General features: G+C 42.2%; 1 non-coding gene across 1 annotated transcript; it reads left to right on the plus strand.

Moving 5' to 3' along the window:
- Window positions 1-1,137: 1,137 nt before the first annotated feature.
- Window positions 1,138-1,209, plus strand: trnar-ucu (transfer RNA arginine (anticodon UCU)). The gene has a single exon. It is a non-coding gene; the product is annotated as a tRNA-Arg (tRNA).
- Window positions 1,210-15,252: the final 14,043 nt, after the last annotated feature.

The raw sequence follows: 15,252 nt of genomic DNA on the forward strand, positions 1-15,252 counted from the left end.
AGGATTTAGTGGCGTCTAGAGAGGTGATGTTGCAGATTACAACCCCCTCACTTCACCCTCTTGTTACAAGTGCAGAGGAGAATCTATGGGGGCCATAAAACTTGAAAAACTACTAACTAACTAACTACTATCTACAGCCGGTGTTTGGTTTGTCTGTTCTGGCCTACTGGCGGTTTAACATGGCGGACTCCACCAGAAGACGACCCCCTCCCTGTAGATAAAAACGTCTCATTCTAAGGAAACAAAAACATTCTTATATTCAGGTGATTAAACACTAATGAAAACAAACCTAAGAATATTATATTACTGACAATACAGTAGATCCTCCTCACTGTTTCACACTGGAGCTTTCATGTTAAACCAAACTTGTCATTTCTGCAGTTCTACCAACAGCTGAAACGTCAAAGTGAATCAGTATTTTACGTCAGTATCTACATGAAGGTTCAGAGGCTACGTGGGATTTATTTCGTGTGTGTGATGTGATAGTATTTGACCTTTTGCTTGTTTCTCCATCAGCTCTGCCTCAGACACACTGACACTGACGCTGGTTTACAGAATTTGGGACACAGACAGAGACTGAGCTGTCCTGACACTCCTCTATGGTTACCACCCCCTCTAAAAATAACAGATGATGTCCCCCCCCGTCCCCGTCCCCGTCCCTTCGTAAAGCTGCTGTCTGATTCCCTCTTGGCTTTCTGGTCACATTTGACCGATTAAACTTGCTTTACTCTGCCAGTCCTGCATGCCAACACATCCTGAGGCGGGGGTCGGCATGCTGATGATCACCAGACCTGCATCCTTAAGCAGAGGAGCATCAATTAGCAGCCCTGATGAGTGCGGGGGGGGGACCTGACACTGTCAACGAGTCAAACAGGTTCACATAGTTCTGGTGCAGATTTTAAAACTTTTATAAGTCACTCCGTCGTGTCACAGACAGTTTTCCTCTCTCGCTCTCTCTCAGATTCCAGAGGGAGGAACATCAGCATGCTAACACACTGCTAACACACTGCTAACAAGCTGATGTTTAACTTACTATAGTCACCATCTTAGCTTAGCATATTAGCATGCTAGTAGCATGTAGCTGCAGTACTGGAGGCTGAACTTTCAGGACTGCATTTGTAGGACTCCAGAAGTGGTGCGATGGTGGTATAGTGGTTAGCATAGCTGCCTTCTAAGCAGTTGACATGGGTTTGATTCCCGGCCATCGCATGTAACACTGTTTTCTTCTTGGGGTGGCAGTAGCTCAGTCTGCAGGGACCAATCGAGAGTGGACTGGCACATGGATAGGTGCCAGTTCCACCTCATGTGCACTGCTGAAGAGCCCTTGAGCCCCTATGTGGCAGCCCATCACTCCACCTTTGCATGTCTGTATCCGGGTTTCCCCCTTAATGAAGTTTATCTTCTTCTAAAAAGGGCTCCAGCCTGGAGAGTCCTGGTTAGGATTAGTGCCCGAGAGGGAACTTTATCACGTTTTATCCACTGGAAGTGCACTTTACAGGAACTTTATCATGTTTTATCCACTGGAAGTGCACTTTACAGGAACTTTATCATGTTTTATTTACCATACAAGAGCGCACGTTTGTCGCATTGTCTTCCGCCAGTGCTGCTCAGCCTGATTGACAGGTGATCTCTGGGTAGTGTAGTGCAGAAACACCACAGAACTGAAAAAGAAATCTTCCCAACTCTGTTTGAATCCCGGTTTCAGAGCTGTGAGCTTATTTTAGCCTCTACAGCAAACAACAGAATCAGTTCTACTCCGCTGAATCATGTGCATTAATTTCTAGTGACTCATCTGTCTGCTCTACAGGCTGCAGCTCTCAGACATCAGAGCAACATGGTTTCTTTAACTATGAGCACAATTACTTATAATCAAAATGACATTTGTTGTTCGAGCTCTGGCACGGCGAACAATCCTTAAAAGATTATGTAAACTTTCAGTGGACAGATATTACAGCTATGGGAGCAGTCCCATCGCTGAACACAGCTGCACATGTGGAGATGTTTAGTAATGATGGATGCTCCAGCTGAAGCAGTAAGTCCTTCTGACAAATGTAGATTGCAGTCAGAGTGGAAAAATAAAGGAGAGGAAGAAAAGAGCTTTTCCCACTCGACCTTCTCATCCTGAGCACATATTTAGATTGGCCCTCCGCTCCTCGCTCTCCAGGATGAATTCATTTACGAGACAACAAAATGCCTCGGTCATCTAAAAATAAATGCAGCTACTTTAGAGGATCCCACTGTCAATATTTCCTAATAGGCTCTGTCACTTCTCATGAAATAATAGCTCAGGCATCCTTGTCTCTTTGTCTAAACAACTTAAGCCTCTTTGCATGTTTGTCTCATTACCGGCTTATTAGCTGACTCACTGTAAGTATTTGATCTGATAGGATCTGGTTGAAGAATAAATCATAATCTTTCTCCCCCATCGTCCCTCACGCCTGAGCTGCTTCTGCATTCTGTCTGACTCAAGGGTCTCGAACGCCGAGGTCAAAGGTCAGCTGACCTGTAATTTTGTTCTGTCTCTCATGCATGCTAATGAGCCTCCTCGCAATCTGCATTACTCTTTATCTCTGTCCTCTTACTGTCCGGCTGCAGGGAAATGTAAAACTCACATTATAAGTGGACGGTTGACTTTCTTTTACAACCAATGATTAAAGTCCCCATGAAACAGGAAGCAGAGCGCTGTTTGCTTCCTCATATCTACACGTTTCCTGTAAAAACATGTAGCTATATATATATATTGTTTGTCGTTTACAGCAGACATGAGCTAGTGTCAGCGTCTACCTTCCAGTGAGGGGTTACTTGCTGGGTTTGGCTCCTGGGCTGAGTCGGTTGAGCGAGCTAACAGCAGTGAGCGGTTCACTACTTATCAATCTTTCTAACTCCCTTACTTCAACTTCCTATTGCAGAGGATAAACTAGAGTGGACCTATCTAGAGCCAGTGTTTGGTTTGTCCATTCTGGGCTACTGTAGAAACATGGCGGTTTAACCGAGTCTGAATCTATCGTTTATGGTCTGTTTTACTCTGAATGGGACCATCAGTCACTAAATGAACATCATGCTGTATGGAAGAAGACTGAAACTAGAGACTGAGAGCAGAAACTCATCAGGAAACTGTTTACTGAGCTCATTAATGAAGTGAGAACTCAGATTATTTCTCGACACGAAAACATAATGATTCCTATATTCAGGTGATTATACACAGTGTTTCCCATTAATAACTTACACTGTGGCAGCCCGCCATGGTCTTATTTGTCCCGCCACAGTAACTTGTGTTTCATGCCGCTGCTTCAGCAAAGCATCTCTCACTCCCAGTCAATCAGCTCTGCCCCTCCCCCCCTTGCTGTACGCGGCGTACGCACACTCATACACACACACACACACACACACACACACTGGAATAACGTTACCTGACAGCATCCGAGACGTCAAGGCATTTTAGGACACCACATCGTTTGAGGTAAGAAACGTTAATAAACTTTACAGTATCTACTAGTTCAAACACAATTTTATCCTGATCAATGTACGACAGCAAACAGATAACGTTACTGCAAAAGTTTATTATTGATAATTAACGTTAACGTTCATTAGCTAGCGATGTTAGCTGTCAATCTCGATTATGTCAACTGATATTTCCGGCTGCTTGCTGTGAAAAAGTATGTAACGTTAATGTTATTACCAGAGACGGTTCAGAAAGTATAAATGTATATAGAGAATCTTTGTTATTACAAGACGTCTCGGACGAGAGCCCCGCGAGCCTTGTAACTAACGTATTTTCAGTAAAACATAAAAAAGACTCATAGAGGGACAGACTTTGAGAGAGCAGGGCAGGTAGTTGACGTAGGGACAGCAGGGGAGACGGCCTCCCCTGAGGGAGGGACAGCAGGGGAGTTTAACAGCAGAGAAAGGGGCAGTAGGTCAGAGTAGTTTCATAGAAATATGTTGCTGAGATGTGTGCCAAACATTTAACCCATTGCACTTACATGATAAACTGCATGCTCTTCTTAACTAAAAGAGCAGTGTGCTCAAAATATTTTCATTCATTTGGCTAATTGTAGTTACCTTCATTTTCAGGTCAAATGAGACCTTCGTAACAGGCTGCAAGGAGAGCACCTGGCTGCCTGCCTGAGGGTCTCCATCAATGGGCCGAGTCCACTGAGGGTCTCCATCAATGGGTCGAGTCCAGAGGAATTTAACTACCTAAGGGCATTAGAACTGTTTTTTTCAAAGTCCAGGAAAATTAAATGTCCAAATTTGGGGTGCAAAGTTTGCAAATAGGGATGTAGGGAGAGTTGTAGAAATGTGTATTTTGGATGTTTTCTTTCCACTAGTCTGAAAGAAGACTTGTTATGGAAGCAAAATAACCCAAAATGTTTTTGCCTGCCACGTCTCCCCTTAAGGCTGCAACTAACGACAAATTGATGATGTACCCTCCGAATCCAATTTATTTTTTATTACAATTTAGCTTACAGTTCAACACAGGTAACCACTTTTGCTTAATTTCTTTGATGGCTCAGATGTATGCTCTAGTTGATTTTGTGTTTTCACCAATCATGTGTTTATGATTCAATTGTTTACAAGAGCACACAGTTCTTCATAGATCTAGCCTCTTAATGTTGCTTTCAAAGTGCATCAGATTGATGCATTTAACTTTAAAATGTTAAAACAAATCTTCCGAGGGAGCATGCCCCCGGACCCCCCTAGAGGGTCCGACATCCACCCACCATAGTCTCATAAAATCCTGTGGGAAACACTGATACACTAATGAAAACATACATATTATTATATTACTATATTTTCTGACAATAGATCCTCCTCAACATTACAAACTGGACCTTAAACAACAAGTTAATGGAAAGGAAAGGAGGAAAACATACAATAAAAAACCCATTTTCTCTCTGTCCTCTCTGCAGGAGACAGTAAGCACAGGGCAGCTGGACAATGTGACCGGCTTTTGTAGCGCTGACATTTATTGCTATTCAAACTCAGCTCATGTAAGTTTCATTAACTATTGTGTCTGAGTCCACTTGGGTGTTCCCTATCTGCTCTTCAGCTTCTTTCTGCTGGATAAACCATCCCAAGTTTCTCACAGCGACCTGCAACAAAGAGACGAGTCATCTCTGCTGATTTCAGAGGAGACATGTTACTGTCACGCCGTCTCCCTTCAAAGGCGACTGCGATGTAAGTGATCAGTATTCAGCCTCCTGTCCCGTCGTTGTTCACTCAAATGTCCCTTCTTTTAAAGCGAATTTCAAAGCTGTGATTTCCCGAAGGCGCAGGCTTGATCAGGTAATTAGAAACAGAAGACTCGGCTTTGAGGATGTGAAGTGTTTAAATACTCGTTTAGTCTTCAAGCGTTGTTTTGCAGCCAATGGCGCCGAACATCAGTGGTTCATAAAGGTTCCCCTGGTAGAAGATAATGTCAGTTTTTATCGGTTATAATATCTTTGTACTCAAAGTTACTGCTGAGATCTGGAAACATGGTGACTCTGCTATAACCAAGCATTTACAGATCAGTTGATTCCCAGTTGGAACTATTGACTTACATAAAGATGGACGACAAGCTCTTCAAAAGGGAAGCTGAAAGATTTCACCCTCGCAGTCTTGCTTTCAGACTTTGAACAGCTAGTAGGTTAGCTAGCAGATACGAGTCAAGTTAAAGACAATTAAAATGGAGGTAATATGTTTCAGAGCTGTCGAACTGGAAATCATACACACTTATACAGACTGTGGTCACATAAAACAGCTCATGTCATTAAAATAACGATGACAAATACTTTTTAATAACCGGAAGTCATTGTCTGAATGAAAAGCCTTTTTTTTTTCTTTTTCCACATTTATGTAAAGAAAATGGAGTATTTAGCTTTAGCTTTAGGCAACATGAACCTTCTTTCTGTTGCATATCGTGTTTGATAGTTATGTTGAACAAACTGAGCAAATAAGCTGTAATATAACACTTTGGTGTATATTGAATATTTCTGTGAAGCTTTGACGTGTTATTGTGGTTAGTTTGGTTTAGTTTGGTTTTATAAGATACAGCAGTGAGGAGGCGTAATTCAACTGAACCTCACTGTGATTAATATATTGTAAGGAACATTCAAGGTTATTTGGTTTGCAGTAAAACAAACCTCTTGACAAAAATATAAAAATAACCATTCAAATAAATAACCACTAGAAGGTAAAAATGCCAATAAAAAAAACAAGGAAAACATGAAACTATTTTTATACCACTTTGTTTAAAATCTGGACTATGAACCTCCGACCTGAAGGAGGAAGCTGAAATTCACTGAGCAGGAGTCCTGGGTTAAAAGTTGTAACTCACCAATCAGCCTATTAATCCTTGAACAAGTTGATTGATAGAGTTTTGGGTCTTTAGAGAAAAGTTTTCAAACCATGACACCAAAGAAAAAAATCAAATTGATTCAATAAAACGAGGTCATTGTGGTTTTGTTGATGTGGAAACTTTCTGCTTTCTGAGTCAATAACTGTATCTGTAAGATTGCACACATTCGACTGTGTGAGTGTTGATGGATGTGACTGCGTGTCATTAGTGAATAACGTTCGTGTGCAAAAGGAGCTGATGGGAACCGACAGAGTCCACTAGGGTCACTGTTTTGATGACTTGCAACTTGACTAGACAGAACAGACTCAACTTGGACTTTAAAGACTTGAAATGTTAAAAATGATTGTTATTATTGTTGTTGTTGTTGTTGTTGGCTGATCCCTTATGAACCAGTACACAGACCGTCGAGCTAATGAGGGAATGAGAAACAGGTGAGAGAGGAAGGTGAGCAGCCGAGGTGACTTTAAAATCAAAAGACTGGCTGAAGGAAGAGTTGAAGAACATGAATCAACAAAGGACAGTCAGAATGAATGAATGGATAAACAATAACAGATGCAGCTTCAATAAATCAGTGATTTATTAATATCTGCAAATCTGCATACTAACGCAAAGCAAGTATCGTTTGTCTCTACAGGCAAAAATTGGCCTTTTAATCTTGCTCGTAGCAGCAGGATGAATCCAAAATAAACAGATTTTTACTGTGATTTAATGTCAATAAATTGATCAAAATGATGCAGAAATAACTGCCTCATGGTGCAGATGTGTAAAACATCTGAATTCATACTTTGTCGGGTCCGCCCGCAAGACGACGAGCAAACAGCTTTTAAAATGCTTGTTTTCTAAATGGAGTCCGGATCGATCAGAGGATCAGTTTGTGTGTTCTCACCATACACATCTTCGAATTGACTTCCTATGTAATCTGCTTGACCAAATACTTTTATTTGTGTTTGGTGGGAACGCTCCATTACAGAACCACCTTCTTGTTCAATCTTTCCTGATAAACCCAGAGTCTGGTCCTTAAAACTAGAACTTAATCACCATTAGATATTTGATTCTCTTACGAAATCCTTCCATGACTTTGTCTTATTTTTCTGTCATACTTGTTTTTGAGATCCAGGGCATTAAGGCACAATATCCAGGCTAATAAAAGTGATTGCACACGGCTGGTGGGTGCTGAGGCAGCTTATCAACCCAGTGTCGCCTCTAAGCAGCCCGACTGGGAGACATCGGCCCGGGCAGCCACAGAAGCTGGAAGGACTCTGAGAGAGACGCTCCCGACCTTTCAGCTGAATCTGTGCGACAGTAAAAGAGCACAACGGACTCCCGCCTCCCAACGTTAGCCACCTCTAATGCAAACTAATACAACCTCTTCAGCCCTCTGGCAGGACTGAAGCTGCAGCACGGAGCTAAAAAATGGCCATCTGCGAACAAGACATCATTCAGGCTGACAATTTAGTGTTTTATTCCAACAGCATTTCCCCCTCATTGGTCCAATTCTGCTATTCTGGAGGCAGTTTTATTGAAGACTGGCAGAAAAGAAAGTGAGAAATGGTTTGATGTTAAAATGTACGAGTGGCCTTATGGAAAACTTTATGAAGCTGTTCTCCAGAACTGAGTAAATGACTGATTCATGCTTGTGAAAAGGGAGCTGGTACTGTTTCTTACACTGATAATTAACATGTCAAATGGCAGTGCGACATCCACAAACCATAACTGAACATGTAGCAGTTACCAGAGCTTTGAGTTTTAGTTTTTTCTCACGGTCGTCCACTGATCGCAGGGTTGTTGGTTCGATCCCCACCTTCTGCTGTCCAGTTTAAAGCACAATCAGACAATATGTTGTACAAGCTTTGCAGTAATGTTAGCTTTTAGACTCTGCGTTGGACTCTGTGTTGGACTCTGTGTTGTGGACTCTGTGTTGGACTCTGTGTTGGACTCTGTGTTGTGGACTCTGTGTTGGACTCTGTGTTGTGGACTCTGTGTTGTGGACTCTGTGTTGGGCTCTGAGTTGGACTCTGTGTTGTGGACTCTGTGTTGGACTCTGTGTTGTGGACTCTGTGTTGTGGACTCTGTGTTGGACTCTGCATTGTGGACTCTGCGTTGGACTCTGCGTTGGACTCTGTGTTGTGGACTCTGTGTTGTGGACTCTGTGTTGTGGACTCTGTGTTGTGGACTCTGCGTTGGACTCTGTGTTGTGGACTCTGTGTTGTGGACTCTGTGTTGGACTCTGTGTTGTGGACTCTGTGTTGTTGGACTCTGTGTTGGACTCTGTGTTGGACTCTGTGTTGTGATGGGTGTTGGTCATTTGTAGACGTTAGCAGACTCCATTTATAAACTAACGTTAGCCAGTGTTGCCCACTGTTGACACTCGGGAACATAAAGGTCACAACCTTTGACCCTCATCCCTACATAGAGACAAATTTTTAGGTTACGTTACAACCAGTTTACACAATAAAAACTGATAATACATAGAAATGTGTAAAATGCGTCTGAATCTCACATATTGAACCTTTAAAACAGCTTGATTTTTTCATTTATACAGTTCAGTTAGTATGTTATAAATATCTGTAGCTCAGAAGAGATTAATCAGATTTTGCCTGCGCCCCTCCAAAGGCTGTGGCCCTGTTTGGAAAGCCCTCATTTTGATGATGAGCCCAGGCCACCTCTCAATCTGTATGATATGGTAGCCAGAGTAAATAAGGAATTCAGATTGAGCCAGAGTATAAAGGAGACATCCATTCTGTGCTTCTCTTTTATCCTCTTCACTTCCCCGCTGACCTCCCGATGGATGTCACATATGTAGGCTGGGGGAGACATTGAGGTTGAGTTATGTCCCTGTTTCCCGCTTCCTTCAGGTTGATTTAAACCCCAGGTCCTGTGAATCAGCCATAACGCACGGCCACTGTTTCTCAGATGTGTCACATCTCTATTCATGGGAGCGATTCGTAATGAGACTGCAGTGGAGACCCAGGAATCTATCACGGAGTATGGCTGCCCCGAGGGGGAAGAGATTGGAGTGGACCGCGGACAGTGCGCCGCTCATATCAGGAGTTCACCATTATTCTCCAGAAGGGGGTGGCTCACGGCGAGCCGCTGCCGCACACTGACGCCGGCTAATCACTATGCTAAACGGCTCCTATAAGGCGCTGTCACTCCCTGACACTGAGCAACTTTAATGTCAGCACAGAGCCTCGCAGACAAACCTCTGCCATCCACTCAACATTTAGACAGACAGTCGGATTCTGCAGCGGGGAGCTGATGGAGGACGGCGCTGATGTATTCTGACAGAGGCTGGTGGACGCAGTGTCGCCCTATGAGTCACATTTTAAAAGACTGTACTCGACTTTTACATGTTTTATCCCATTTACTGCTGTTCATTCTTGGAAAGTAAAGCATTATTGAGTTGCATGTTACAGTATCAACATACCAGGAGTTGGATTGAAGTGGTTACCTGTAAGTTTCAGGATGTAAGTTGATTAAAATCATTGCTTGAAAATGGATTTCTTTTTTGGGGGGTTTGTTTTCTGCTTGTGATATCGATGATTTTGTGTTAATTTTGTGTCTATGTGTAAATTTAAAAATGATAAACTATATTTTCTGCAGAAGAGTATTGAATTCACTTAAAAATATATATTTCAGCTTTGTTGCTCTGAATTAACAACTTATTACTTCATAATTATGAAATACTTCTTCATGCCATTATGATAAAAAAAAAAAAAAACCCAATTTAATACACTAATGTTATTATGGAAGCATATAAGAGTATTTAAAGGGTTCCTACACGTTCTGAAAATGATGATTTTGATCTGCATATTAAGGATATACAGTTAATCAAAATGACCAAATATTTTAAATTAAATAAAATACTCAGATCGCCGATGTAAACCTGGGTGTGTATTTAGTTTGAAACTGGACAGTTGGTTGGATTGAATGCAGATTCACAAACAGACTTCCAGCAGTCTGATGCACATACTGACCCTAACTGATCCTCCGTTATATTGTTCCCATATTTAACAATGACTGACAAAGCATTCACAAAAACTGTGTTTTTATGTTGAAATACAATCATTTGGTCTTCCTGTAAAACTGATTTCAACCAATAATATTCTGACATTCACTCGTCAATCAATCTTCAACTTTTAGAGACACAGTGCGAAGATTCGTGAGCTAACAGCATGGCAAGTTGGCTCACGATTACTGGAAGGAAGGTTTGGTGACGTATTTCTCACGGTTTTACACCGGGAACAACAATGGTCGGTGATTATTGGTTGAATTTGCGTTAATCGTTGCCAATCGTTCTTGATCCTCTGACTTTTCCTCTAGTTTCACTATGAGGTCGACAACTATTGGATGGATTGCCATGAAATTGTGTTCAACTTTGGGAGATCTCATCATCAAATCACATTTTAATTTGATTAATTTGCTCTATTAACGACATCCTGATCCACCTGTACTTTGTGTTTACTGCTAATTAATATCCTATAAATGTAATTTGTCTCTTTAAATGTGCCCGGTGTAAACTTCCTAAGAGATTAATGGAGCGCAATCAAGTCTTAATGTTCAGTGTTTATATGTTCAACCTGCTCTCGACTCTGCGACAGATACAGTCGGAGGCTCATTTGTGCAGGGAGGGAAAGCACTTACGGATAATGACACCTCTTGTTTCCAGCCCCCTCCGCTCACCACCACCCAACCACTGTTTGGTTGCCCTTTAACACCATCATTGACATGCATTGTATACAAATGAGAGCGCGCCCCTCCCGCAGGGCCAGTCTCAAAGGTTAGCAGCTGCACACCGCATGGCAGATGAGGGCCTCTAATGAGCAACAGAAACCCATTTGATTAGTTTGCTGAATTAGACCCTTGGTCTGCGCGACCAACGGGAGTCACAGGTCAGTCGACTGTAGAAGAAACAGTGAGTTTGGGATAAAATTAGACGCTTGTTAGAGTTCTTCTAATTGGGCCCGAAAATGTGAGAGTTACAGCCTGAGGATGTCATACTGAGAGCTGACGTTTGTTAAAGGTCCGGTTTGTAGGATTTAGTGGCGTTTAGACGGTTGAACCTGTACAGAAAGTACGGTGGTTGAATGTTGTTTGAACCTGAAGAAAGGTTGAACTGCAGTCAGCGTCCTGTTGACTGAACGCAGTAAAATAACTGACCATCATATTTAATAACATTTCTATCTGCAATATTCTTATATTGTATTTGGACCGTTAGCTCCATGCCACTAACTAGCTCACTGTTTACAAATCAGCCCATCAGCCAACACCGCGAAGCAACCAACACCAGACCCACAATGCAACACCAGACCCACACCGCGACGCCAAGACACAGCCAGCCAGACAACCCCAGTTAGCTTAGCTACAGTTAGCTAGCTGGATGCCTCTGCTTCGCATCACTCTTGGCTAATAGAAAGCTATCGTTAGCTTCGTACTAAAGCATCATTTATTGTAATAATAAATAACTAAATAACATATTCCAGATAGTATTTTGCTCACAATGTTAGCAAACCGACAAAATAAGAAAGATTTTCCAACGCTAGCAATTTGTCCGTGTAAGCAAGCAGGCTAACATCAGCCCATTAAAACAACTCAATATCTTCCACAAGCTTTGTAGTAACTATGATGATGTGGTCCCATTAGGGAACCTGGGCACAAGTTTTATTCTGTTTCTGTCCACTTTAACGATTTATGATGATCTGAAGGTAAAATGAGTGTTTTTGTCTCTGGAGTCTGGTGGAGAGTGATAGTGATATTACGGCTGTTTGTGGTTAAACTAAAGGTCTATCTCTGTAGGGATCCTTTCCATAATGCTGTCAGACACTTATAATGATCTTTTCATGACACAGAGCCAGTTGATTAAATATTAAACATGAAATAATTTGGGTTTAAGTAAACAGTGTGAATATCTATCCAACGTTTAATGTTTATATACACTGACAGTCATTTAACACGTGTTTCTTACTTTAAATATACATTAAATATCACAATCTTCATTTATTTTGACCAGCAACCGTCTGCTCTTTGGGTTTTGTAAGCACAGAGAGAACATCGGTTCAAGAAAAACAACCACTTATTGTCTTAAATCCAGCTGTAATGAAACCTTGTATTCATTCCCTGAGGGGTTAATTTATGTGACATTAAATGGCTGCCAGCTCTGTCGATGTCATCCACAGAGGTTTCATTTGGGGGCTGAAACATAATGGTGTTAATTGACTGTTATGCAATGTTGCACTGACTGGTAGAGTGCTTTCTTTTTTTTTAAATCTCCTGTACTGTAGGACTGTGTGTGTTCGCTGGCAACAGCCGAAGCCAAATCTAATTCAGCAGTCCTGTTACCAGCTGTGTCTCACCATGTCATCTCCAGAGCCCCTGCCAGGTCTCTGCCACTCTGCCCTCAACTAACTAACCCTCCTGAGTCCAGGTTACATTTTCATTAACGTTACATACAAAGTCAATGCAAAGACGCGAATCATCAGGAAATTCTGTGTATATATATATCCATATATGATATGTTTGTTACTTGATTCCATCTGTTGGTTTTACCGTACTATGAACTAAGTTAACATAGTGCTAATCAACCAAACTCCATTCAGAAAACAAGCATTTTAAAAGTTGTTTTGTTCGTTGTGTTGCAGACAGACTGACATAGTATGAATTCAGACTTTTTATAAATTGGCATCATGATGTAGTTAATTCAGCATCGTTTTGATCTGTTTATTGACATTAAATCACAGCACAAATGAGACGTTTTCATCTACAGAGGGAGTGGGTCCTCTTCTGGCGGAGTCCGCCATGTTTCTACGGTAGCTCAGAGCGGACAAACACTGACTCAAGATACACCGCAAATCCCACTTTTCATGTAGTGATAGGGACTTTGTATTTAAATAAAAACATCTAACCTCTCAAAGATTCTTATTTACAGGTGATTATACACTAATAAAAACGTACCTATAAATATTCCATTTCTGCCAATAGATCCTCACTGGACCTTCAAATTTAAAACGTCTGTATTGACTGTATATGTGTATATGACTGCCTCGCTCTCCTTCTCTGACCCCCTCTATCACCATTTCCTCGTCTCTTCTCCTCTGCTCACTCCCCACAGCTCTCAATTTCGGCTCTTTCCATCTTCTGACACCTGCGAGTCACTCACGTTCTTCCAGCTGTTAGCCTGACCATGTGGCGTAAAGCAATTACATATTGCATACAGGAGGGTTTTATAATTATTATTTCACCTGTTTTAACACAAGGAGATTCTCTACATATTGAGGAGTATATATATATATATATACACTGAACAAAATTATAAACGCAACACTTTTGTTTTTGCCCCCATCCATCATGAGCTGAACTCAAAGATCTAAGACTTTCTCTATGTACACAAAAGGCCTATTTCTCTCAGATATTGTTCACAAATCTGTCAAAATCTGTGTTAGTGAGCATAATATATAATAATCCATCCACCTCACAGGTGTGGCATATCAAGATGCTGATCAGACAGCATGGGTATTGCACAGGTGTGCCTTAGGCTGGCCACAATAAAAGGCCACTCGAAAATGTGCAGTTCCATCAAACAGCATAATGCCACAGATATCACAAGTTTTGAGGGAGAGTGCAATTGGCATGCTGACTGCAGGAATGTCCACCAGAGCTGTTGCCCGTGAATTGAATGTTCATTTCTCTACCATAAGCAGTCTCCAAAGGCATTTCAGAGAATTTGGCACTACATCCAACCGGCCTCACAACCGCAGACCACGTGTAACCACACCAGCCCCGAACCTCCACATCCAGCATCTTCACCTGCAAGATTGTCTGAGACCAGCCACCCGGACAGCTGCTGCAACAATCGGTTTGCATAACCAAAGAATTTCTGCACAAACTGTCAGGAACCGTCTCAGGGAAGCTCATCTGCATGCTCGTCGTCGTCATCGGGGTCTGGACCTGACTGCAGTTTGTCGTCGTAACTGCCTTGAGTGGGCAAATGCTCACATTCGTGGATGGTGGACAGTGTGTATGACGTTGTGTGAGTGAGCGGTTTGCTGATGTCAAGGTTGTGGATCGAGTGGCCCATGGTGGCGGTGGGGTTATGGTATGGGCAGGTGTGTGTTATGGACAATGAACCCAGGTGCATTTTATTGATGGCATTTTGAATGCACAGAGATACCGTGACAAGATCCTGAGGCCCATTGTTGTGCCATTCATCCACAACCATCACCTCATGTTGCAGCATGATAATGCTCGACCCCATGTTGCAAGGATCTGTACACAATTCCTGGAAGCTGAAAACATCCCAGTTCTTGCATGGCCAGCATACTCACCGGACATGTCACCCATTGAGCATGTTTGGGACGCTCTGGATCGGCGTATACGACAGCGTGTTCCAGGTCCTGCCAATATCCAGCAACTTCACACAGCCATTGAAGAGGAGTGGACCAACATTCCACAGGTCACAATCAACAACCGGGTCAACTCTATGCGAAGGAGATGTGTTGCACTACGTGAGGCAAATGGTGGTCACACCAGATACTGACTGGTTTCCGGACCATCCCCGCCCCCCGGACCCCCACAATACAGTGAAACTGCACATTTTCGAGTGGCCTTTTATTGTGGCCAGCATAAGGCACAACACCCATGCTGTCTGATCAGCATCTTGATATGCCACACCTGTGAGGTGGATGGATTATCTCGACAAAGGAGAAGTGCTCACTAACACAGATTTTGACAGATTTGTGAATGTCACAAACCGGGCCATACGGCCATGACAAAAGGTGGGAGACGCACACAACAAAGCCAATTAACAAATTATTTATTAAGGAAAGAATACTTAAACTAAACTAACAGTAGTATGTGAAATCAGTAGGATTAGTGGTGTGAGTGAGTGCATGAGTGGATAAGTGTATGAGTGT

Source organism: Dicentrarchus labrax, unplaced genomic scaffold (genome assembly GCF_905237075.1).
Source record: "Dicentrarchus labrax unplaced genomic scaffold, dlabrax2021, whole genome shotgun sequence".
NCBI lineage: Eukaryota > Metazoa > Chordata > Actinopteri > Moronidae > Dicentrarchus > Dicentrarchus labrax.